The sequence below is a fragment of the Anomaloglossus baeobatrachus genome, chromosome 10, assembly GCF_048569485.1.
Source record: "Anomaloglossus baeobatrachus isolate aAnoBae1 chromosome 10, aAnoBae1.hap1, whole genome shotgun sequence".
Lineage (NCBI taxonomy): Eukaryota > Metazoa > Chordata > Amphibia > Anura > Aromobatidae > Anomaloglossus > Anomaloglossus baeobatrachus.
This window is the reverse complement of record NC_134362.1, coordinates 82,301,665-82,328,087: the sequence shown is the minus strand read 5'-3', so window position 1 is coordinate 82,328,087 and position 26,423 is coordinate 82,301,665. Positions and strand designations below refer to the sequence as shown.

The 26,423-nt window shown below is 42.9% G+C and overlaps 1 protein-coding gene across 2 annotated transcripts in view; it reads right to left on the bottom strand.

The window, feature by feature from the left end:
* LUZP2 (leucine zipper protein 2) overlaps positions 1–26,423 on the bottom strand; it is a 1,194,427-nt gene that overhangs the window by 734,428 nt on the left and 433,576 nt on the right. The gene's annotated exons all lie outside the window — the stretch shown is intronic.

Genomic DNA, 26,423 nt, shown 5'->3' with positions numbered 1-26,423 from the left:
AGATTTACTATTCTTGTCTAATATATAGAGCAATCTTATCCTAGACAGTCCAAAAATTCATAAAATGTAGCTTCTTCTGGTGTCAATAAGACCGGCACTCATGTAAATGTCTTTCTTTTCTTTATTGGTGTTTGAGAAAGGCGTCAGAGTTAAAGTCGAAAAGCGTCATTTGCATTTTTAACTACTATTTCTGGAATAAAGAAAATCAAAAATCACCAAAATAAATGCCCGTATGACAGGCACTTACAAAGATTTTTTGCCTTTCTTTATTCCATAAATAGTAGTTACAAATGTAAATGACACGTTTCAGCTTCTACTCTGAATCCTTTCTCAAACAGTATACTGTTTGAGGCCTCCGCCACACATTTGTGAAAACCACGTCCGTGTAAAACGGGCCATTTTTCGGGTCCGTTTTCCGTTTTTTAGGTCCGTTTTTATGGTATGTGTGGCCTGCGTGTGCATTCCGTATGCTAGCCGTATGTGCGTGTGGAATGTCCGTGTGTGCGTGAGTGAAATAACTGACATGTGTATGTGTTGTCCGTGTGAAATGTACGTGTGTGATGCAAAATGTCGTTACTACATGTCGGAAGACAGAGTAGCGGGATGAGAATGAACTCGGGTGAACTTCACCCGACTTCATAGTCATGCTGCGGCTCTGTCTGTGTGCCGTGTACTGATTTGCGGTCACCTGTGAAGGATTCACCTGTGACCGCTAATCCCCCAAGTGACTGAAGTGTCCCCCCCTCTCTCATACTCACCGTTCCCCGATCACCGGCGCTGCACGGCGTTCACACTGCTCCGGCGGCTTTTTCTAATTTGAAAAAGCCGGCCGCTCATTAAACAATCTCGTATTCCCTGCTTTCTCTCCCCACCGGCGCCTGTGATTGGTTGCAGTCACACACGCCCACCACGCTGAGTGACAGCTGTCTCACTGCACCCAATCACAGCAGCCGGTGGGCGTGTCTATACTGTGCAGTGAAATAAATAAATAAATAATTAAAAAAAACGGCGTGCGGTCCCCCCCCATTTTAATACCAGCCAGATAAAGCCATACGGCTGAAGGCTGGTATTCTCAGGATGGGGAGCTCCACGTTGTGGGGAGCCCCCCACCCTAACAATATCAGTCAGCAGCCGCCCAGAATTGCCGCATACATTTTATGCGACAGTTCTGGGGCTGTACCCGGCTCTTCCCGATTTACCCTGGTGCGTTGGCAAATCGGGGTAATAAGGATTTATTGGCAGCCCATAGCTGCCAATAAGTCCTAGATTAATCATGTCAGGCGTCTCCCCGAGATACCTTCCATGATTAATCCAGTCACCTCCATGCAGCTAATGAGATGAGTAGCGCGATCAGCTGCTGTCACTGAGGTTACCCGCGGCCACCGCTGGATCCAGCGTTGGCCGCGAGTTACCTGACTGACAGCAGCTGATCGCGCTACTCATCTCATTAGCTGCGTGGAGGTGACCGGAGCGGCGGTGTCTTCTGCTGCTCCTGTCACCTCCATGCAGCAGAGCTGGATGCGACGCTGGAGGTCCGTGGAGTACGCCGGACATGGAGGGTTTGTCGGGGTTAATAAATTGGTAATGAGGGAATGTGTTTGTGTTTTTTTATTTCTAATAAAGGATTTTTTCGGGTGTGTGTGTGTTTTTTTACTGTCACTTACAGATTAATCATGGAAGGTATCTCGGGGAGACGCCTGACATGATTAATCTAGGACTTATTGGCAGCTATGGGCTGCCAATAAATCCTTATTACCCCGATTTGCCAACGCACCAGGGTAAATCGGGAAGAGCCGGGTACAGCCCCAGAACTGTCGCATAAAATGTATGCGGCAATTCTGGGCGGCTGCTGACTGATATTGTTAGGGTGGGGGGCTCCCCACAACGTGGAGCTCCCCATCCTGAGAATACCAGCCTTCAGCCGTATGGCTTTATCTGGCTGGTATTAAAATGGGGGGGGACCGCTGTCACTCAGCGTGGTGGGCGTGTGTGACTGCAACCAATCACAGGCGCCGGTGGGCGGGTAAAGCAGGGAATACGAGATTGATTAATGGGCGGCCGGCTTTTTCAAAATAGTAAAAGCCGCCGGAGTTATTATAACAGCCGTGCAGCGCCGCGCCGGAGATCGGGGAATGGTAAGTATGAGAGAGGGGGGGGGGAACTGACCGACAGACAGCTAGAGGGACAGATAAGACAGAGAGACCGACCGACAGACATAGAGACCGACCGACGGACTGAGGGAGAGAACGAAACAGAAAAAGAAAAAAGACCGACATCACATGAAAAAAGCACAAAACGCACAGGGAGCAAACAGAGATGCGTCCGTGTCACTCGGACGTGCGCACAGACCCATTGACTTTCATTGGGTCCGTGCTGCGTTTTGCGTGCAGAAAACGGACATGCTGGCGTGAGACACGGACCAAAAAACGCATCACGGAGACGGACTCACGGACATAACCAAAAACGCAATTGTAACCGCTGAGATATAGTAACATTGGTGCACGTTTGGCCGTGTCTCCAGTATACACGGAAACGGACCAAACACGCACGTGTTTCACGGATGTGTGTTTCAAGCCTGAGAAAGGTTTCAGAGTAGAAGCCAAAACGCATCATTTGTATTTGTAACTACTATTTATATTCATGATAAAGAAAAGTAAAAAATCTTTGTGAGTGCCGGTCTTATTGGCATTTGTATTGGGGACACCACCCTATGACATGAGCATCACTACTCTTGGAGTCCCCACCTGAAATCATGTGGAGAATTCTACGTGATAAATTTGCCGCGTCCTTAGACACTTTTGTTTTATTTTAAACCACCTGTTAATTAGCTCACTTTGTGCCAAAATTCAGAGTAAAAATTATGATATAGTCTTACCACACATTAATGTAACACAAGCTGTGCCCCTTTTACATAAACCATGCTGTATTTCCACTAAGGGTACGCTCACACAAGCGTATGACTTGGGTGAGAAAATCTCGAATTGCACTTAGACCAATGTTATTAAATGAGGGAGAGCAGATGGTCAACTTTTTTTCTCATTTAGATTCTGGATAAGCGAAAAGTTACAGCATTCTGTGATTGTCAGCAAGAGATGTATCGCTCACACCCATACAAGTGTCATCAGACTGCAGTCGGATGACATCCAAGTGCAGTGAGATAATCGCATCAGCCGACAATAGAGGAGATGGGGAGATTAATCCCTCCCTCTCCTCCACAGCTGTGATCCGATCGCAGGATCGGATGACAGTTGCATGACACTCGGCTCTTGCTGACGGCACAGCCTGAGCCGAAGGTCATTAGCATATTGCATCGGATGTCATACCATTGTGCGAATCCAGCCTTAAGGCCGCTTTACACACAACATCGCTAACGAGATGTCGTTGGGGTCACGGAATTCGTGATGCACATCCGGCCTCGTTAGCGACGTCGTTGCATGTGACACGTACGGGCGACCGCTAACGATGCAAAATACTCATCATTTATTGTTGACACGTCGTCTATTTCCAAAATATCGTTGCTGATTTTGGACACAGGTTCTCCGTCGCTGAGGCAGCACACATCGCTACGTGTGGCACCCCAGGAATGACGAACAACACCGTACCTGCGTCCTCCGGCAACGAGGTGGGTGTGACTTTGATGCGGCTGCTCTCCGCACTTCAGATTCTGTTGGATGCCTGCTGTGTGGCGTTGCTGTGACGCCAAACGAACCGCCCCCTTAGAAAAGAGGCTGTACGCCGGCAACAGCGACGTCGCCAGGCAGGTAAGTCCGTGTGATGGGAACTAGCGATTTTGTCCGCCTTGGGCAGCGATTTGCCCATGAGGCACAAATGATGGGGGTGGGTGCGAACGCTAGCGACATCGCTAGCGATGTCGCAGCGTGTAAAGCCCCCTTTAGCCTCACTAGTTTGTCAGTTTCGTTGTGCACATTGTCAGAATTCTGACCCATCTAACTTAGTAAATCTCCCCCATTACATTCATTCTGAAAAATCAATGAAGCCATTTAAAATATTTGCTAATTTAATTTTATGGAAGAAAATCTTAATACCATTTTCCATTATTTTGCTTTGATTTCTAATTATCATATCATAAAACTTAATGATGTCTGGATAAGGTATCTACTACTTGGTTAGTAATGTTAACATTCTGGAATTGCAAGACTGTAATTTCTCGAGCAGTGATGATGGTTACCAATAAATACAGATTTCTTCCTTCTGGATGAGCTCTTTTCTATGTGGGATCATGCTTTTTAATTAACTGAAAATAATATTTCTGAAGATTTTGACCAGTGAATTTGCTGTAGACCCTTTTTTTTCTCTAAATTGTAGCTAATGATGAGCGGGACTTGGCACTCATTGTTGCAAAGCTAAAGGAGTCATCACCATATCCCAACGCAGGGATTTCGCTTTTGTTTTTTACTTCTGGATGAGCTTGACTTGACTGTATTTTGCATTTTTTTTTCAAAAAAGTGAATGTTTATAATTTTTTGAGTTAACATCTATAATTCAATAAATGAACTGTTAATAAGTAAGGTTTGTTGGTTTAAATAAAATGTCTCAAAAGGATGGAATCAAATTCTATGATTATTCCTAAGGTCTGACTCTTACAGAGAATGTTGCAAATGCAAAAATAAAAAAGATGGTTGTGATAGAAAAGTTAGACTAATTACACTAGTCTATATTTTAAAAAAAAATCTGCTAAACTAAGTATTTTTGCTGATATAATCCAAATGAAAGGTGCCGACTCCAGATTTTAATTAAAAAAATATGCAATATGTCAAATTTTATCACAAATGAAAATTTAAGGGTATTAAAGTTAAATATTATGTGGGTAATAAGTAGAGATGAGCAAATTCGAGGTTATTTGTTCAATATTCGTACCAAACACAGACTTATCCTAAAAAACAGAGTTCGAATTGGGAGATCTAGTACTTTACGTACAGTATGTAAACCATTCATGTGAGCATCACTATGCCTGGGTACGCTGGGTGCTCATCCCAGTGTGAGCCACTTGCAGTGTTTGAATGGCTCGCACTGGGGGTAACAAATACATGATCGGATGTAGAGAGCACACCCCAAAAAAATGGAAAAACCCAACCTGCCCAGCCTTGGAAGTGATCTGTTTATGGTTGACTGCATGTGGTCGGAGACCTGAATTGCCCCATTAGTGACTTCCATTGGGGTTCAGGTCAGATCTGGATCCCAAATCAATTTTTAATTTAAGTCCTGCTGCACCCGCCAAACCTAACTTCCACGGGATCACTTATATCTAGTAATATGAAATTCTGAAGACATTACCTCACATAATATATTTGTTTCATGCAAAAAATGAGTCTATCATTTAACAAATAGAGCAGTAGTTGTGTAAATTTTAATTGTTTAGGGAGAAATTTTCTCTTTTTCGATGCTCTGAAATTATGATCAGGGTTGTTACTCTGTAACAGTTTTCTGCTATCATGTATGTGTGCCATCTGCCTTGATATCTATGTTTCATGGTCCTGATGTCTCAATGAAAGCATTCTCCTTGTTCTTTACTCATAGTGTCAAGATTGGAATAGAAGTATGTAAACCTTTAAACAGTTTCTGTAAATCCAAGGTCCACAAAGAACATTTGGGCCTGCTCTGCCACCTTGTTCCTCCATTTCAGGAATTTTCCTTTTGCCACATCCTTAGGTAATTAACCGCTCTAATATATGTGACCTCTTTCATGGTTATGAAGCTTTAATGTGGGGTTTCCCCATACCTTGATGTTGCATGTTACTCCCATTCCTGGAATTTTCCTAACAAATATATCAGAGAGTATATGGGCTTGATTTTGGCTTGGGCATTTGGTGGTTGTGCTTCTTTACATGGCTTTGAGTAGCTATTATCTTTTCTGCCACACTCTTTTCTGCTAGCTCTATTTTATTATTTTATTATTGTTCATGTTATATATGCTCCCACTAATAGAGTATCATTTTTATTCTACTATTTGGTCCTTTGCTACTGATTTCCCTGTCTTGTGACTGTCTCACATCATTCACTTAGGGTGATCCAGTATTTTGGTTTATTTGGAGTAGAAGTAGTTCACGTGGCTATGAAGGATATGCAATCTTACACTCGTGTTTGCGTCTTTGTGTTGTAAAACAACCACAAATGTAACCGATTATATCAGGATCATTCCTGCACCATCTACGAACTGTTCCGTGTCAAATGACATATTCAACACAATGCTTTTAACAGAGTTAAATTTGCTGCAACTTGTAAGACTCTTGAATGACTGAATGCAGTCAGTTTACATGCGTCTTATAAAGCCATAAAATTTTGACATATGATGTTTTTAACTGCTTATCACACAGTCTTCCTGTTAGTTATTCCAACTGTATATTCAACATTTCTACTGAATTGTTGATGATCAGGCTTGAAGAAAGTAAAGCAATAACTGAGAAGTAAATGGAAGAATTAAACAAGTAAGACAGGCAAAACAAAATGTATCTCTTAAAAGGAATCTATCAGGTAAGAAAATGCTATTGATTTGCAAATATGGGGTTAATATGCAGATTAATTGCATTCTGAACCTGCCAGGCCCCTGCACTGAGAGAACTGCTGCCGGGAGAAAAGAACTTTATTCTTCCAAGAAGCCTTGGACTGTCAGTCATAGGAGTGAGCTCAGATAATGCTGAGCTAGCTGTGAGTCATTGCAGGGGTACAAATACAGCCCCCACTCACTATACACAGAGAGGAGACCGAAACCCTTATAACCTGAAGCCCGAGGAAAAAGTTCAGTCCCTCCTGGAAGCGATGTACTCAATGCTGGCTCCGGACAGGATTAGAATGCAATTAACATGCAAGTTAACCCAATATCTGAAGTTTATTACCACTTTTTTAACAGATGGGTTATCTTTAAAGATTTGGCATAATTTGGTACCTTTACTTTTTAAAAGCTCTGCATTTCACAGGTGAGGGGGTTATGTATAATGCATTGTAGAAGGTTGATTTTTGAAAGAGGGGCAACAAAGTAGAAAAGCAGAGTAATTTCATTACTGATATTTGGGTTTTGATGTTCAGTGGAACCTTGGTTAATGAGAAAAATCCATTCTGGGATAGTGCTTGTTAACAAAGTTACTTGTTCAGCAAAGCAAGATTTCCCATAGGAAATCATTGCAATGCAGACAATTTGTTCCACAATTTGTTAAATGTCCTATCCTGGTCCCCTATTGTGCCATTCTACACACGTACAAACACAGACAAACACGCACAAACACGCCCGCACAGTATGCTCACCTTACCTTCCGTTCCATCGCCGGTCTCCTGGGACTTGCTGTTCGCTGGTAAGGGATGTGTATTGGGTAACCATCACGACAAGGGAGGAATTTACGCTGCTAGAGTGGTGACGTCAAAGGCAGGAGCCGCTTGCCTCTGATTGACCAGCGCGCTGCCTTTGAGTTGCGGCTGACAGGGGAAGTTCCTGCCTCGTCGCGATGCTTGCCGAATGCCGATACACATCCTATACCGGCGAACCAGGAGGCCGGCGATGGAACGGAAGGTACACATATTATGCTTACCTTACCTTCCATTCCATTGCCGGCCTCATGGTTCTTGTAGTTCGCGATGTACTGGCGAACTACAAGAACCATAAGGCCGGCGATGGAATGGAAGGTAAGGTGAGCATAATACTGTATGTGTGTGCATGCGTGTTTGTTTGTGTGTGTTTTGTGCGTGCTTGTGTGCGTTTGTGTGGACTGCAAGTGCAGGTTAGAGCGCGGTGGATGTTCGGAACCGAAAGAGTGTGCGGTGAGTATTTTGCTTGTACAGCAAAGCTTTCTCGTAAACAGAGTTACATCTGACTCAACAACTAAGGAGTATTTTATTGGTGAGGCCTGCTTCACAGTTTGAAAAGCCATGTATGGCGCCCTTGAGGTGTCAGGTGCTACAGGGTATTGCACCCAGTAATAGGTGCAGTGCTAACCCCGAGTTCTTGGAAGACTAGTGTCGGTAAATACCATTCAAACACACACATCCATGCCCTTTTTCCAGACTGGGTAACAGGCTAGAGATGGATCTGATGGATGGCTACCTATTGGTCGGGACATATCCAATCCGCTAGTCAAAGTGGGGGGAGGGGCTAGTCAGGGCAGTTGACAGGAGACGGACATCTTGAAAGGGGATGAGCAGTCGACTTTCAGACAGAAAATGAAAAGTGGCTTGTTAGGCTCAAGACGTATGGTCGTCAGGGAGAGTACGGTGTAAGTACTCACAGAACTAAGCACCGGCGGGGTGAGAGCCCTAGTGCAGGAAGATGCTTCAAGTTGACCTGATAAATCTGCCCAGTGAGGGAATCGTCAAGGTTCCTCACCAACATTAGTGTACGGGGCACAGCAACAAAGAGGGAACCCGGGAACTGGGACAGATGTCCAACCTAAGAGAGGTTCAAGCTGCCTGCTATACGGGTCAGGACTGTGACAACAGGAGGGGACCTCAGAATGCTTCAGGCCATGGGGACCCACCACTGCAGATGGGTTCATGGAAGTAAAGCTCACCAGGTCACCACACCGGCACTGGGATCAAGGCAATACCGAATCACTGAGGCCCAGATTGGTAGAGACCAGCACCAGCCGGGTTGCAGCTACTCAGAACCAGTGAGTAAAAAACAAGTTAAACCGCAGCTCCTGTGTTGTTTGAATTCTTCCTGCACCTCTACGTCACCAACTTTCACCATACTATAACCACCATCATTCTCCCCTGGGGCTTAGCTCTACTTGCGGAGGGCCATAACATCCAAGTTGCTCAATACCACCAGTCCCAGCAGTGAGAGGCTTTGCAGCGATGGCTTTCCCCACATAGCTGCATACCACAAGTGGCGTCACGAAAAACATTTTATTTTTATTCTCCTTTATTCCCCTTTTTTAAGAGACTCCCAAGGTCACGGAACCGGGCATCAGCCATTCCCGTGACATATGCCCGTGATTCAAGGCCCGGTATGAGTACCCCACTAGCACTGGGTGCGTCACATGGTCTTGTTGATCCTTCTTGGATGTCTTCTACATGGTTGGCTGATCATTAGATCATTAGAATGGTTGGCATATATAATATTTTCCCTAGCCACAATTACTATAGGATCAGAATATTATAATTTAGAAAAGTTGTCTTGCTAAAATATGGCTTTTATACCACATTCTGTTTACAAGTCAATGACTACTTGAGTTTTGAGTATATCTGCATTTTTAATATATGCTTGAGGAGTAATGATGACTTTGTGAGAAGTATTTTCGATTGGAGCTAAGACGCTTTCTCTTATTAATACTGGGTGCAATGAGTCATTTATTATTTTTATGAAACGCTATTTTTTATGACTGTAGGTTACTAGACTGTAAACTCTTATTTTTCTTTTCTGCCTGATAAAATTTGACATATCCCCTCAGACTTCCAGCAAAAATAATCATCGAAGACAAGACTGGTGTAGGAAACTTCAATGAATGATGAGCATTTACTCTTTAAAAACTTCAAAAGCTTTTTTTTCCCTGGAACAAGTTAAGGACGGCTATAGCTGAAAGAAAACTTATTCTTATAGGAAAAATGGTAAAATGATAATAACCGTAAATATAACTGTGGGTTTTGTGCCCCTGTGGGAGGGGATTCTGTGCTTTTTCTGAGTAGACTCCAGTTCTAAAAGGGCTCGAGAAATGCACAGTACAAAATTGCTTCACACCTAGGGCTAGGAAGAGAATCTGATTTTAAAATCTTTTCCATTCTCTTGAAGTGTTATTTTTTTTACACATATATGTATATTATAAAATGCATAAAAGGCACTGTAGACAGTTTTCCATTCAAGGAAGATATACATTTCTTGACAAATAGAAAGCACAAATTCCTTTTTAAACCTGGAGTGTACAGCATGTGGCCCACCATGCCATTCTTTACAGTCCCCAGCCATCTTCTGCACTATTATATTTGGGATACCACTCTGTTCTGTGATGTATAGATATTTTTCCATGAATGTCGCTCATTCCTTATAGTTTCTGAGGTATGTTCAATGAAGTCTGTCAACTACTTAATGTTACACTAGGTACGGGGAAGTACCAAGCGAGTGGCAAAAAGGAAGAGGAACCCTGTGTCTAGCGAAGGGGATGATGGTGACCCCTGACCAAACCTACTGCTGGTCTCTGAGGTCCCTCATCACCCTAGATAGGTTCCACACCTATGCGCCGAGCTGGATACCTGACCCTAGGTATCCCTAGTGCTGGACCCTAAATAGGGAATTGATGGCATAAACTCTTTGTTAACCCCACAAAACGCTAAAGTAAAAAAATAAAAAAAATGCAGTATTAATGGGCGCTGATAGCAGAGAAGCTAGAAAAAATATATTGAACTATCGGTTATTTCACACATGATTCTGAGCCTGTTGCCTCCTTTATTAGGTGCTCCTTATATTCAGCGTGTTGAAGAGGAGTTATTTCCCTTAGTATCTAAACCAAGTGGTTGCAAACAAGCTGAATACTGGGGTTGTGTAGGGGTGCACAACCCTATTTGGTCAATCCGGTCCAATAAGGGCCTTATTGTATGTCATCGATCATTGTAACAAGAGCGCTCTTTTGTCTCTTTTTTGTTTCCTCACCGCTAAACGCTAAAGGAAGACACAAAGGGGACACACAGGGGGAAAAACATGAACTACTTATCCACAGATGACATAGGCAGGAGTTCAGCAAGCTTCAGCAATGATACTACAGAGAGCAAGCCACCTGCCTGCAAACAGAGCTAGAATGAACTGAATAATATCACCAGCACTAGTAGAGGGAAGAAGGGAGAATTTCAGCACCATTGGAATACTGATGATCATCAAGTAGGTGAAAGGTGAGCTCCTGCTAGGTCCAAAAGGGTGAGACATGAAAACCCAGCAGGAAAGCTACCTATACCAATGAATACTGACAGCAGAAACAATGGAAAGTCAGGGATCATTCTGCGCAGCCAAACGCGGTAACCTTCTATTGCCACAAACCACATGACTGTCTGACAACCGTGACACACCCATGACACTTATGCAGTTATTTAGGGGCCTTTATAGAATTTATACCAGCATGTCACCTATTCACTCCACACGACTTGGATGTAACTTTAAAGGGGGATTCCGATTTCTAAACTCACTCGTCCACTAATCTATTACAATATGTTGACCATGAGTTAATCGCACCACACAGCCTGTCTATGCATTCACACCACATTTTTTGCTGCCATCACTCTCTGTTTTGATAGGCTAGCGAGTAACACACACACCACCAAGCGCCTGACATGCACATCCCTTACATTCTGGCATCAACAGAGTAACACAACTAGACTATACTTTCCTTTTTCAGGGTTGTGGGTACAATTAAAGCAGAAAGGAGCAAACCGTTTAAATTAGACATAAATAGACTTGCACACAAGGTCAAAAACAGTATAAAATAAAAGGGTTAAATGCAGAAGTGTCTTATGGATTGAATCTGTGAAAACTACTGGTTGAGAAGATTACTGCGGAAAATATGCATAGATCTGCAATGCTCGGAAACTAATTGACCCTAAAGGTGTCCTGTGGCACGCACACATTATTGGTGCATGCAGACTCTCATGCCTGGTCGCTGTCTGCAGTTAGGCGGGCTTTGCACGTTGCGACATCGCAAGCCGATGCTGCGATGTCGCATGCGATAGTCCCCGACCCCGTCGCAGGTACGATATTGTGTGATAGCTGGCATAGCGAAAATTATCGCTACGCCAGCTTCACATGCACTCACCTGCCCTGCGACCGTCGCTCTGGCCGGCGACCCGCCTCCTTCCTAAGGGGGCGGGTCGTGTGGCATCATAGTAACGTCACACGGCAGGCGGCCAATAGCGGCAGAGGGGCGGAGATGAGCAGGATGTAAACATCCCACCCACCTCCGTCCTTCCACATAGCCGCCAGCGGCAGGTAAGATGTTCCTCGCTCCTGCAGCTTCACACACAGCAATGTGTGCTTCCGCAGGAACGAGGAACAACATTGTACCTGTCGCGGCACCGGCATTATGGAAATGTCGGTGAATGCAACGATGATACGATAACGACGTTTTTGCGCTCATTCATCGTATCATCTAGCATTTACACAGTACGATGTCGAAAGTGATGTGCGTCACTTTCGATTTGACCCCACCGACATCGCACGTGCGATGTCGCAACGTGCAAAGCCACCCTTACTGTTCACTATTCTGATACTACACAGACAATAGCCAAAGACAATAGAGCACACTGTGCGCATGCAGCCCGGCTCCTTCAGAGTCAGTGTACCAGAGATAGAAGTCAGGCAGTGCTCACTTTGGAAACTGAGTGTTGTCAATCAGGATCAAGGAAAATGCTTAAACTTTTAGAGGTTGTAATAATTCCCTGAGCCTTTAGCCATGCTAAAGATGCACTGAAGCTCCCTCATTTGTCTAAACAAAAAAAAATATTTCCCATCCACTAAAACATAAAAATGTATACTGCTGGCATTATTCTACAGTGTAGACTTCCTATATTGTCTAAGTCGTTTAATCTGCTTTTTGCTGGCACAGATCCCCCTTAAATGCTTGGCTGTGCACGAAACTCTCATACATTCCACTGCAGATTGTTGTGATTGTTTCTCCAAATGATCAGGAAAAAAATATTCTCTGGATAAGTAAAGAAATGAAACTCCCTATTTATCAGATATTTTTATTGTTAGACTGGAATATCCCATTAAGTTTTAGGCCCTGTGCCCATGGGAGAAAATACCTGTGGATTTTTCTGCACGTATTTCCGCAGTGTCACCCAGCAGCTGGGATCCGCAGCTATCCATTTATGCGGATTTGCTGTGGGAAACCTACGGAAAATGTGCGGAATTCGAGCCTTATTCCTGCTGATTTCCACCCTTGTATCTCCATAGTAGAAAGGCAGGAAATCTGCAGGACAATCCGCAGGAATAATTGACATGCAGTTCTTTGCGGCAGCAGAAATTCTGCAGCATTTTCCGCAGGTGCAAAATCCGCAGCATATAAACAGCACACACTAAATCCCATAGGATAACATGTGGAGTCTGTGTACTTGCGCAAAGCTGCAGATTTATCTGGAATATCTAAAAAATACGCAAGTTTTCCTCATCAAAATCCGCAGGTTTTTTCTCCCATTGGCACAGGGCCTAAATGTGAACTCAGGAATGGCACGATTTAATAATAAGGCCTAAGGTCCACACAAGATCCATCACACAAAATCTGAGTATAAGTTCCAAATCTTACAATATTTTTAAATACAGCTCATTGAAGATTTGGACACGAAAAAAAAAAAAAAATTAAATGAGTGCAGATAAAAGCCAAAAATACTTTATTAATTAAAGCTAAAATACATCAAAATACATATTGCACATGTTCAAAAACAAAAAAAAAAGAAATGGTGTTAATAATCCATAATTAGTAAAAAAAAAGTATAATTTTTTTCAGGTATCTAATATATAAAGCTGAATGTGTGTGTGTATGTATGTGTGTGTGTGTGTATGTGTGTGTGTGTGTGTGTGTGTGTGTATGTCCGGGATTGGCATCTGCATCGTCGCAGCTACCGCCACAAAATTTTGCACACTCACACGTCTGGACCCCAAGAGCATCATAGGCTATGTTGTGAGGCGAAATTTTAACCCTGCGCGTTCCAATTTACCAATCAATTTTGCCCCTATCTACATAATTGGGAAAAAGTGAAACGAAAAGTGTATCCACATCGTCGCATTTCCAATCACAAAATTTTGCACAGACACCTCATGTGACCCAGGGAACGTCGTAGACTATGTTTTGACAGGAAAATTTAACCCCGCGCTTTACAGTTACTCTCCAAAAAACATGCCTCCATTAAAGTAAATGGAGCCTGGAACTACAGGTTATTAGTAGGAGCTGTGAGTGGTTGCTATAGGAACAAAAGACATTCATAGTATAGGAAGCTTATATGTGAGGTAATAAGATGTCGGTGGGGAGACGGATAAAGAGAGACAGACAGAGAGAGACAGATAGAGATAGACAGGGAAAGAGACAAAGAGATAGAGACAGACAGGGAAAGAGACAGACAGACGGTGAAAGAGACAGACAGAGACAGACCTGGAAAGAGACAGATGGGGAAAGAGACAGACAGACATGCAGACAGGGACAGAGACAGGCAGACAGGGAAGGAGGAGACAGCCAGAGAGACAGTCAAATATAGATGGGGAAAAACACAGACCTTGATAGAGACAAACGGGGAAAGAGACAAAGAAATAGAGACAGACAAGGAAAGAGACAGACAGGAAAAAACACAGACAAAGAGACGGGGAGACAGACGGGGAAAGAGACAGACCTGGGAAAGAGACAGACGTAGAAAGAGACAGATGGGGAAAGAAACAGAGAGATAGAGACAGAGAAAGAAAGAGACAGACAGAGACAGTCAGACAGGGAAAGAGACAGACGGGGAAAGAGACAGACGGGGAAAGAGACAGATCTGAAAAAAGACAGACGGAGCACATTACTTGGCCAATTTAGTTAAATCTGTTAAATATGTTGTGAAATGCTTCTATTAGCTTAGTTTTTGCCTTTTAATAATTACATTTCTATCTATTTGTTTTGTGTTTTTTTGTGCAGAATACATTTTTAATTTTTAATACATTCTATTTTGTTGTTGTTGTACAGCTAGTATCTAATAAATGTAAACTTTTTAAATTGTGGATTATGAATTCCATTTCTTTTTTGGATTTATGCTTTGGTTGGAGTGTTCCCTTTTTGCATTCATATACCTATATTCTAACTCATTTGATAGTGACACTCGTAATATATTTCTGGATTATACTGATTCTACATGTTTAAAAATAGTATATTGCTGAATATTGCCAGGACATTAATATCACATAGCAGAGTAAAATATTTAGCCAAAGATAACAGATAATAAATATCTATATACAATGGAGGAGGGGAGGAAAAAGTAGCGCTACCATCCGGTAAGATAAAAGCTAGAAGTTTATTTCATTTTATGCTATTACACTTCACGCCTGAAAAGTGTCAGTTTTTTAACCATGTTTGAACACGTTTTTATTTGCTGAAATAAACTTCTAGTTTTTATCTTGCCCGATAGTAGTGCTACTTTTTCCTCCCCTCCTCCATTGTGTTCTAGTGCTTGGCGGCACCAGCTGGATCAGTGCTCTTCGGATATACTATTCAGCAGCCTTCTCTGGATTAAAAGGAGTGTGGTGAGTTCAGAGGTTTTTTTTACAATAAATATCTATACTATACTAGGGTAGAATCCTTGCCCCTATATTAAATAAGTTATCCAACAATATATAAATTATAAATAAGGCACTTAGATGAGACTTGTTCCTGAGGAAGGTCTCACAAGCTCTCACGATCACAAGCGGTCAATGCAAGCCTATGAGAGCCAGAATGAGGCCAGAACGAGGCTCTCATAGAGTTGTATTGATTTGTAACTTCCAGCAATGTCCATGAAACACTACAAAAGCTGCAAGTCACAAACTGATGAAAACTGATGGGAGTGACATTGATGAAAGGTGGAAATTCTGGGGCCAGAAACTTAGATTAAGAGAACCACTCTACTGGTGAACTCCCCCCCCCTCCTGATAATGTGGTGCTTTAAAAATATCGTGTGAGTTTCAGTAGACACATCACCGACATTGCTGGAACGGTGACGATCAGGGAGGTGAGTATAAGTTTTTTTATTTTACATGGTGGATTTTAGTATGGGCTTTCTAGTACTGGAAAACGCCTTTAACTTTGTGTTTTTCAAACATGGGGATGGTGGGAGGTGTAAATATTCTATAAAGTATTGCCCATACTGGCTTCCCTTTTTAATAACTTGAACTGATGTGAATACTCTTACGAATTCCTCTTCTCATGCATTTACAGGTTTTTTGTATAAGAAAATAAGCCATGTCCTTGAAGTACTCAGTTAAACAACTGAATTGAAACCGAAGTATGTTACGAATTTTAGGATTTTTCTGCAAAGAAAGGAAGGTTGTAAAGGAAATTCGTGAGCTTTTAGTGATACAAGTGAAACATGTCACACATGCAGCTGAACTCTGCGTTCCATCTAATGTGCAGTAACCATAACAATGAGCCACTTTCGCATACATAGTAATAGAACATTGGAGTTTAAAACTAACTAAGCTATCAATTTCTGTACATGTGCCGAGGTACAGGGGAGAATTCCATTGCATCTTGTTAGCGGCTGGAGATGAGATTTCATTTCAATACCTCAGAAAGGACATTTATGGCTATTGAAGTGAATCATAATGAAATATCCAGAAGACAATGTCATGATAAAAGAGAAACATGCTGCATTCTGGGTAATTGCTATTTTAGGTTCCATCTTAGCACTTAACAAGCAGACGGGATTTGGTGTCATGTACATACTTTAGGAAAATCACAAAAACGAGGAATTAGATTTAGATTATTACTACTGTAGGAAATTTCTTGAGCGTACAGATAGAACATTGCTAACGCTACACAGTATTATGACTTTATTTCTATTACAGACCCGGAGGGAAAAATTTATGTTAGTTCAACAGAACGTCATTGGACCTATAATAAACAAAGTATCAACAATTGTTGCCTATTATTCGTGTTGCCCCCATAATGGCAGACTACAACCCTCGAGTAGCAAGGTAACGTACTGTCACAGTCATCTCCATGCTGTTTAGGGACTAGTGACAGGTTTTGTACTGGAGCCTCTCTTTTCCATCTTGACTCCTCATTTAAACAAAGTTTCCTTTCTTTTGGTGTCTCATGAGTTAATGTCAGTTTTGTTACCAGCAGCTCTTAGCAGTGCAGGTAAGCTTTAGCCCCTTTAGCTTTAAATAGTAGGGTTTTCCCAGCAGCCTTTGCTGTTGATAGAATTCATTCTATTCTGGCCATCATGGTGGAAGGAGCTGCTGGGGAATTGTACTGTGTCCATCCAACTTTTACTTTGGAGTCTGATGAAGCAGTGGATTTTGTTTTTTGTATCCTTTTGTTTATCCCCATCTGTCTTTAGTTTTGCCTCCATGTTTATTAGTGCAGCAGTGGTACTATTGTCTCCCGCCAGCCATCTCACTAGCCAAAGATGTTTGCAGGGCTAGTGAGGGACTAGCTATCCAGTTCCGTGATGGGTTGAATCACTCATATAGGGACGCTAGGGAGCTCAGATAAAAGATTGATATGAGTTCAGGAGGTGTCCCCTCACCCCTCTCCCTAGCCGTAGGACCCACTTTGTTAAAGTGTCCCCGGTGTCGAACCTTCTGTTTGTGTTTTTTGTAGTGTTAAAGACGCCCTTTGGTCTGAATGTGTGTGCATATGGACTTCTCCTACTCCGTGTGTGACACATAAGCACTGGTATTAGGCATGCTTTAGATAACTTTATGCCTTTATGGCTTTCTTTACTGAATTTGTAGGGCTACAAATGACAAATTCCCAAATTCCCAATGAGGGAATTCAGGAAACACAGTCTAAACAACGGATGACAACTAATACACCACCTCTAAAAGGAAATAGTGGAAACTTAGAATAGAATAATTAAAATATTTAATTACAATTTTCAGTAACATTCAAGATCAATCTTCAGCCTTGCATTACAACAATATAGTCTGTTTCAAAATTACCATTAGTTGTGCTGTCAGTATAGAAGGTACTTGCTCAGTGACGGCAACTTCCTTTGATGTGACTTTGTTTTATTAGCCAATTCTCTTGGTTCTGACCAAACTGAACCCTCATGAGCCAATACAAGTTTCTGGGCATCTTAAAGGGGTAGTTTGAAGACAAAGGAATACAATCCTAAATCCTTATCTTTTTAGCGCTGTACTCTAAACTATTTTATAATACACTTGCATTAAACATTTTCCACTGATGCCTAACTACACTATCTAACTGCTGTGGTATTTTTCTCCCTACTTCCTTTTTGATGATGCTTCATTTGAGAATCCCCAGTGCATGCTGGGATACTTAAAAGAAGGGTCATCAGAGGGTAGAGGCTGCTGTCATTAACACCGTCTCTATTCTTCCCTGACACAAAGTATCCACGTTTCAGAGGCTTGGCTAGTCCTTGTATGATGTGCACTGTGCGATGTGCACAATGATAGTGGGCTTTGTTTTCTGCTCAAAATCAGCAATAATGAGCCAGATACAGGGCGGTGTCATAATACCCAACATGCAGAGACCAGTGACATCCCTTGTGGGTGAGGTACTGGGCTTTATACCCCGGTCTGTGTACACTCTGTTGTCAGCTTGATACTGCTGATCTAAGCTGACAACATCAAACAGTGCACAGTGCACTGGGAGGAGGATGTGGCAGTGACCATAGACTCTGCCCCCTGATGACGCTTTGTTTGATTATTCAGCATGCACTGGGAGTTTCAAATGAAGTGTCTTCAAATAGGAAGTAGGGAAAAAACAGAAAATTAGTTAGATTATGTAGAGACTGAGAGGTAATGATAGGGAATTTTTGGTCCGAAAATGGCCGCCGTCGGAGGAGGACGTGCATAGAGGAGCTCCCATATATCCAGCGCCATCTGGTTCTCTGATCAGGACAGCACCAGCTAGAACACCCTGCACGGCATCCCTGAGACTTGGGGGACCCTGAGAGGCGCAAATTACAAACCGGGACCCATCCTAAAGCCCACAGGACACCATCTTCAGTGGAGGCCTCGGACTACACTGAAGACGCCAGGGCCTGGAGCGTGGTGAGCGGCACCCAAGGGACAGAGAGCGTCGGAGGAGAACCACTAGGCACCCATTGGAGCAGAAGAGGAGACCGGAGGAGGGAGAGCCTGGCCTGGACGTCGGCTTGCTGAGGCAGAATGTGGGACTCGCAGCGGTCGCAGGCACTGGGAAGTGTGCCAGCGCCATTTTGTGACAGCGGGAGGGAGGCTTGAGGAGCGGTGACGCGTACAGGAGAGGCAGAGGGAGCCCTGAATACCACGATAGGAGGAAGATAAGTCACTCACCGGGCCTAGGAGAGAGGAGCCAGATCGGAGCGGGGCATGGGTCAGAAGTGGTGCCTGGAGACAGCTGGAGGCCGCTGCACCTGAGCGGTGATCGATTAGAGGAGTGAGGCGACATGACGGGTGACCCGCGGTCATGAAGAGGCTGGTGAGTGATACTTCCCAGATCACAGGAGAGACAGCTATCTTAGCGTGCTTGCCCGCCCAGGGGAACAATTACCTGCTGGCCCTGAAATCAACACCATAGCCCTTCCCTCCTCCTCGGAACTGTCCATTAACCCCCACTCCTCCAACGCTGCTTGCACAGGCCTGTAAGGGGTGTAAGAGCCAAAATATAGAAGGCTCCTTAGCTGGCTATACTAAGATGGGGGTGGCACTGAGGAGGTGTGGAGGGCCTGATCAGAGGAAAAGAAATAAAGCTGCGACCCTTGGCGAGGAGAGTACCCTTTAGGGCCTGGGAGATCCTGTACCCTTATAACGTTTAAAGAGATTGACCCCCTGCCTTGCTGAAGCCCCATTTCATATAAAAAGTGGAGCTCTGGAGCACTAGAGATATACAGAGGGATAGCAAGAGTGCTTATGCAGATTTAACTATTGTCTCCTCACTAGAATTAACCCTAAACTGCCCTCACTATATCACCATTAGGTCATACTGGATCTTCAGCACTACTAAGTGACGGTGTCTAGCTCCCCCTGCAGCCCGGCAGGAGTACCAACACACATCTATATAAGAATAGTTCAACCCTCCCCCACTGCCATCGTAGTTGAGCACAATACATTTAGGTGGAAATCCCACCCCTTTACTCCTCAACATCATACCCAGAGCAGAGTTAAAATGAACTAAGCCTGTCAGAGACAGAGACCGGATGGGGATCAATTTCTTTAGCTAAGCACTAAGCAGTTGAATATATAGGATGGTGAAAATTGGAAACAAAGCCACCGGAGCCACCTACAGACCAGCTTCATCAACTACCCAAGTAGACATTAATAAATTTATTAAAAAAACACATGCAAAACCCAAAACAGATGGCATCTCTTCTCCCGGCCCCACCTGCAAGGGAATATTCAGAGTCTGAGGAAGAGAGCGACATGGAGGAGAAAGGAAAGCAGAAGGAGCAACCTCTGTCAAGATCGTTTATGACGCGTCTCCTTGCCAAAACCATGGCACCTGTCCTAAAAGACCTAACGGACATTAAGCAGGATGTAGCGCAAATTGGCCACAGAGTGGACACGCTGGAGTCCGCCAATACTGCGGTGGTTCACAAAGCAAATTCTACCCTCACCTGTCTCCAGGCCCAAGAAGGTCATATAAACCAAATCTACAACACCTTGGAAGACCACGAGAACAGGGAACGAAGGAACAACCTTCGTGTTAAAGGCCTGCCAGAGTAGGTCGCCACAGAAGCGCTAGATTCTGCTCTCAGAGAAATATTTACCAAGTTGCTCCTCCCAGATGACCCGAGCTCGCTAGATATAGTCAGAGCACATAGGTCTCTGAGACCCAGACCCAGGCAATCCGACCCCCCCCCGGGACATTATATGCCGCTTCTTGGAATTCTGTGCAAAGGAACTGGTACTCAAAAGAGCTAGAGAGGCCGAAAGTATCACCTATGAAGGAGCCAGTATTTCAATCTTTCAAGATCTTGCTGCCTCCACTCTCAACAAGAGACGTGCCCTCAAACCTTTTACAGATGCCCTGCGCCTGAAACAGTTCTAATATAGGTGGCTGTTCCCTTTTGGGATTGCAGTCACTGCCATGGATAAAAGAAGGACATCAACAGAAATCCTTAAGATCTGTGAAAAGTTGAACATCGGTTTGGAAAAGACCCCAGACCTGGAGGCAACACAATTCGCATCCCCAGTCCAACCAATGCTGAATCCTACTCCGTGGCACACAGTAACCACACCCAAAGCCCAGAAGCACAAACAAAAAGCAGCAAAAATGCTCCTTATAAATTCGACAAGCAAGCAGGTCAGATGAGCTATCCTAACCATACTTTACAACAGGCGTGTTTCCACCCTCACTCTTTTCCTTTGGCAACAATATGGAAATGAGATCTGGACTTTCCACTGGATCCGTCTAGTCCCCTAAATAGTCTATTGTCTCCCCCTTGAGACACTGAGAAAGAATTGCTCTCTCTTCTGAAGAACTATGGGAGTCCCCACGAGTGGAACTTTGAATTTAACACTTTTCTGAATTTGTCACGGACGTGTTAAGCAAGAGACCCCATCCTGAGGAGACGTCCCAAGGAAGCTACGCACGCTATCACTATCCCTCGCATCCCCAAACACAGAACTGACAAGTTGTTAAAAATTACCCGACCCACAAGATTCATACCTATCCGGTCACAAGTCATATTGAACTCATGTTGTTAAATGTTAACATTGTTTTATTTCTTCTTTTAGACATGAACATTATGTGCTGCCATTCCCCTCCTTCCCTGGTCTCCCCCCCCCTCCTCCAACCTACGGCTCTGAGAGAAATTCCTGCTGGCAAACCGCCGTCCAATCTGTACTTCACCATGGCTTCTGCACACAAGGTAATTAAAGTAGCCAGCCACAATACACATGGTTTGAATTCCCCCATACCACGATCACAATCTCTAGATAGATTCCGTAGGTAAGGTATTGACATTTTGGGCCCTCCAAGAGACACATTTTTTAGCAGATAAAATTCCCAACTTTGATAGAAATTATTATAACCAGTGGTTTCATGCACCTTCCCCACAAAAAGGCTCCAGAGGGGTTTCCATCGCCATCTCAAAAAATATCCCTTTCTCGATAATTGAGTACAGAGCAGACCCGGATGGCAGATACATCTTTGTTAAAGGCCTAACTGATGGATCCATGCTCACGATTGAAAGCATATATGCCCCAAACAGGAAGCAAATTAAGTGGATTTTGTCCACTATCAAGAAATTTGGTCTCTTTTCGGAAGGACTGCTCTTCTTATGTGGAGATTTGAATTTATCTATGGATCCCTCCGTGGACTCCACGGCAAAGAGGTATCACATATCTTTGAGAGATTTATCCCGGGTCAAAAACTCTCTGCAAATGTTATCCCTGTTAGATTCTTGGCGATATCTTCAACCCTCCGACCGAGATTACACCTACTATTCTCACCCGCACTATTCTTATCATAGAATTGACTATATATTTATAACTAAGTCCCTCTTGCCCGCAGTGCTTAAGTCTGATATCCTTCCAGCGGTTCTATCGGATCACTCGATCGTCACAACTCACCTTACACTCCAGAAATCACACTCAGACATTAGATCTTGGAGGCTTAATGAGTCTATTCTATCTTCTCCCGATAACAAGAAACGCATACAGACCACTCTGGAAAATTATTTTAGAATAAATGAGACCCCGGAGACTTCTTCACCCACCCTTTGGGAAGCTCACAAAGCAGTAATTAGAGGGGAGATGATCTCCATTGTGTCATACCTAAACAGAATATGAAAAAATACACTTCACAAATTATACGAAGAGATAGCAGCCCTGGAACTATCACACAAGAAATCCCAGATCGGTTTAGTATCGGAACAGCTAGCCGCTAAAAGGCAGAGCTTGAAAGATTTGCTTAACAAGCAATCAGCCAAATTTTACATGAACTGGAAAAATAAGCTATATGTACATGGGGATAGGGCATCAAAACTGATGATGTCCCTAATCAAAAAGCGCCAAGCACGCACTTTTGTTCAATCGCTGAGAACAACAGGGGGCGGCCGCACCACGGACCCTTCTTGGATCTCTGCAGAATTTTTAAGATTTTATACGGATCTTTATCAAATCCGCCTGAAAGAGACACCCCTGGAAAAAGAAAAGAGCATCCCCCTCATTCAGGATTTTCTCTCCAAACTACAGCTACCCAAGTTGACCCTAGACCAACAAACAGCTCTATCCAGGCCCTTTACCTTTGCGGAACTCCAGTCCACCGTATCCAGAGCCCGTCAGGGGAAAGCGCCAGGACCTGATGGTCTCCCGATAACCTACTACAAATCATTTTCTAGCATATTAATACCTCATCTACTTAACACGTGTAATGCTGTCATGGCTGGGCATTACTTTCCTAAACAGGCTTTAGAAGCTCACATTTCTCTGATACATAAAGAGGGGAAGGACCCGGAACTTTGTAGCAATTATAGACCAATTTCTCTCCTAAACGTTGACTTAAAACTCTTTGATAGTATGATTGCTAATAGAATGGCCGAGTACCTCCCCAATCTTATCTCCACTGACCAGACAGGATTTGTAAAGGGAAGGGAAGGCAAAGATAACGCTATACGTGTTTTACATCTCCTCCAACATGCTAACCTGAACAAAATCCCCTTGGTCCTACTGGGCACAGATGCTGAAAAAGCGTTTGACAGGGTGGACTGGACCTTTCTCAAGGAAACCCTCACGCACCTACTCTTCCCCCAGCCCCTTATCAAGGCTATAATGCAAATGTACACCTACCCATCAGCAAGAATTAAACTCAACAATTCCCTAACTGACCCATTTGATATCCAGAATCACAGTTGTACAGGTCAGTCTAGCAGCATATCCGAAGCAACAGTAGTTGTATTTATACACGTTTTCTTGGAATATCACATGAGCAGTGGATTATCTGATACATGATGTAGAGCACAGGGCACATACTGAGTTAGTGTACACTTTTATACAGATATCATTCCTAAATCTCCCCGCAGGACCATCATTCTGTCTCTACAGTATCTCCTGTACACTACAATGTAATCCAGTAGTGTTACTTCTTGATCAATATTATACAGCAAATGATTTACGACAGATTTCCCTACCTTATTTCAAAAATTACATTACAATACAATTGTGTTGACTAATGTACTCCAGAGTGTCTAGAGTTTATCTTCTAATAGAAATAATAATAAAAAAAAAAGGTTTAATCAAATTCTTAGATAAATAGCATGCCTGTGTAATAGATGGGCAGTGCCCCATGATGTAAATATGATATGTCTTATCTGCGTACTGTTGAATAATATAAATGCATATATTAGTATTTTAGTGATTTTTAGAGAAGACCTAAGACTGTAGCTAGCTACCAAATTCTACCATCTAATCGTCGGATAAGGTCAGCGGTAAAGCAAGTTTTAGAAGAGATGTTAGATAAGATAGGGTTATGGTTGTCAAAGGGAGGAGTGCAAAGTGGCAGGATGTATAGTTAGGAAAGGGAGAACCAGAGGCGAGTCAGTCGAAAAGGCCACAGAAGCTCTCAGGACCTAGAAACAGAAGAAGGTGGGCAGTATTAAGGGGAAGGAGGCACAGAACCCTGGAGTATTTAGGATGAGGTCCGATATAATGTGTGACAGAACGAAGAGTGGTACCCCACAGAGAGAGAAATGAAAGCCATATCTGTCATAATGGCGTGAAGAGAAAAAAAACCTGTTTGGCCAAGTGAACTCTGGTGTTACGTGTCTCAATATCTGACGGTATCAAAGACTGCAGCAGAGGTGATGGACTTCCGTTATAATCAACAAGGAAGTATAATGCACCCCAACCAAAGTCAAGTCGACACACGGAGTCACCTTGGCCAACGAGAGTGGTGCCAGCTGTTTCCTTTACACGTTGAGACCAACTTTCTTTTAAGGGACCCTATATTGCAAGTTTTGCCACATTTACGCAGCTGTAATATAGGCACATTTTGAAATTAGTATTGCAAATACAATAGTTTCTTCAATCATACTAAACAATATATTAACCAGATCAGTAGACAAGTAGGAGGTGTGTGTATTGCACCTATTACAAAGATCCTAAGCATTGTGCCCACAATACAATTGTATGAAATTGACGTTACACTTTACTATCATTAGAAAAAAAAATATCTAGTGTTTGGCTTGTTGATTTTGCTATTCTTGTTTAAATAGGGCTTGTAATTTTTGCCATGACATTTGAATGAAAGGCAGCACAAGAGAAAATTGCAAAAGTTACTCCATTATGAGGGATTAGACTGAACACAGTGCAAATCGCTCAGTAGTTCAAGGTTTGTTGAATGCTTTAACACATTCAATTAAATAGGTAACACTTCAATCTGAAATACAATTAGTGCTATCAAAACACTAATTCCTGATCTCTTTTTGTAGTTCTTGACATTGTAAAGACATTGTATCAGGAATCAAAAGTTATATAAAGAATTATCTCTCCAAAAGATCATTTCTTTGATGACTTCACTACCAACCAGACTTTAATTATCTTTTGTCTTATATGGACGATTTTTTTCCAAATACTCTTTATATAAGTTTTCCTCAACTTTCAAAGACAAATGCTCTCTACACCTAAAGTTTTGGGTACTTTGAGTGCTGTAAGCTGCTTTATAATTTCAGCATGACAACAGTGGAAGAAAATTTGTATCCACTTTCTACAATATTTGAATAGTAATTTGCACTTTTTACGCCATACGTATCTGATGTCTAATTTTTTATTGTTTGTGCCAGATTATTTGTAATCTGCACCATGGCACTATAAAATGTTTTAAAGGATATGTGTACTTTTTTTGTTCATTTGCTTCCTAAATGCAAAGATAAGCATTTTATGAATAGTTTTCAATAAAGATGTTCTTTCATTTTGCTGCTGTATAGCACCTGTATATCAATTATCTAGCTGAGTAGTTTGTAAAAAATGTTAAAAATCCATCAAAGCTCCGGCTAAGTTCTAAAAGCTCTATATTCTCTTCCTCCCCATTCTCATAGTTTTAGAAATGGGAGCTAGTAGGAGGTAGTGCATAAATCTCTATAGTATAGACAGGGGAGAACGTATGTACAGTCTCAGGGAGGGGAAATGAAACAGACTATAGATAAAAGAAAGATAAAGTCAATCTAGTATAAAAGCTGTGCTGTATATAAAAGCAATTGAAGACAACATTACCCTAGATACATCTGTATCTCCCATGTAGCCTATATATCTGGGAGGGACGCTCCTCCAAGGGAAATGTATGAAACTTGGATCAAATAGCAAAATGTTCATCAGTGGAGCTAAATAAATTATGGGATACAGATTGCAGACTGAATCTTAGTGTAATTTTATTATGTAAAGGTAACAAATAACATATGTACAAATAAATTTGTGACCAAGGTGTTCATATCCTTTAACCCTTTGGATGAACGGGTATATCCAAGGTCGGGTCCCTCCCTTTGATGCGGGTTCACATGATGAACCTTCACGTTTCTCCGAACACGTCGGCTGATCTGATCAGCCGACATGTGCTTCTCACAGGCAAGGGTGGATCGACAAACCTGTTGACTAGTTAAATCCCGCTGTATATCTCTGACAGTGGGATTTCACACACACTGGCGGGGGGACACGCATCCCATTGGTTACCCCGTGATGTGATTATGTGGTCCTGATGGGTGCCACTGACAGCCAGTGGTCTGCTGGTGACCCCTGTGTCTGTCATGATGTAGTTCCTGTGAACGCCGGCTGACCACTTCATAGGAAGACAGCATTTGTGTTGTAAAGAGCGATGCTGATGCTGATACAC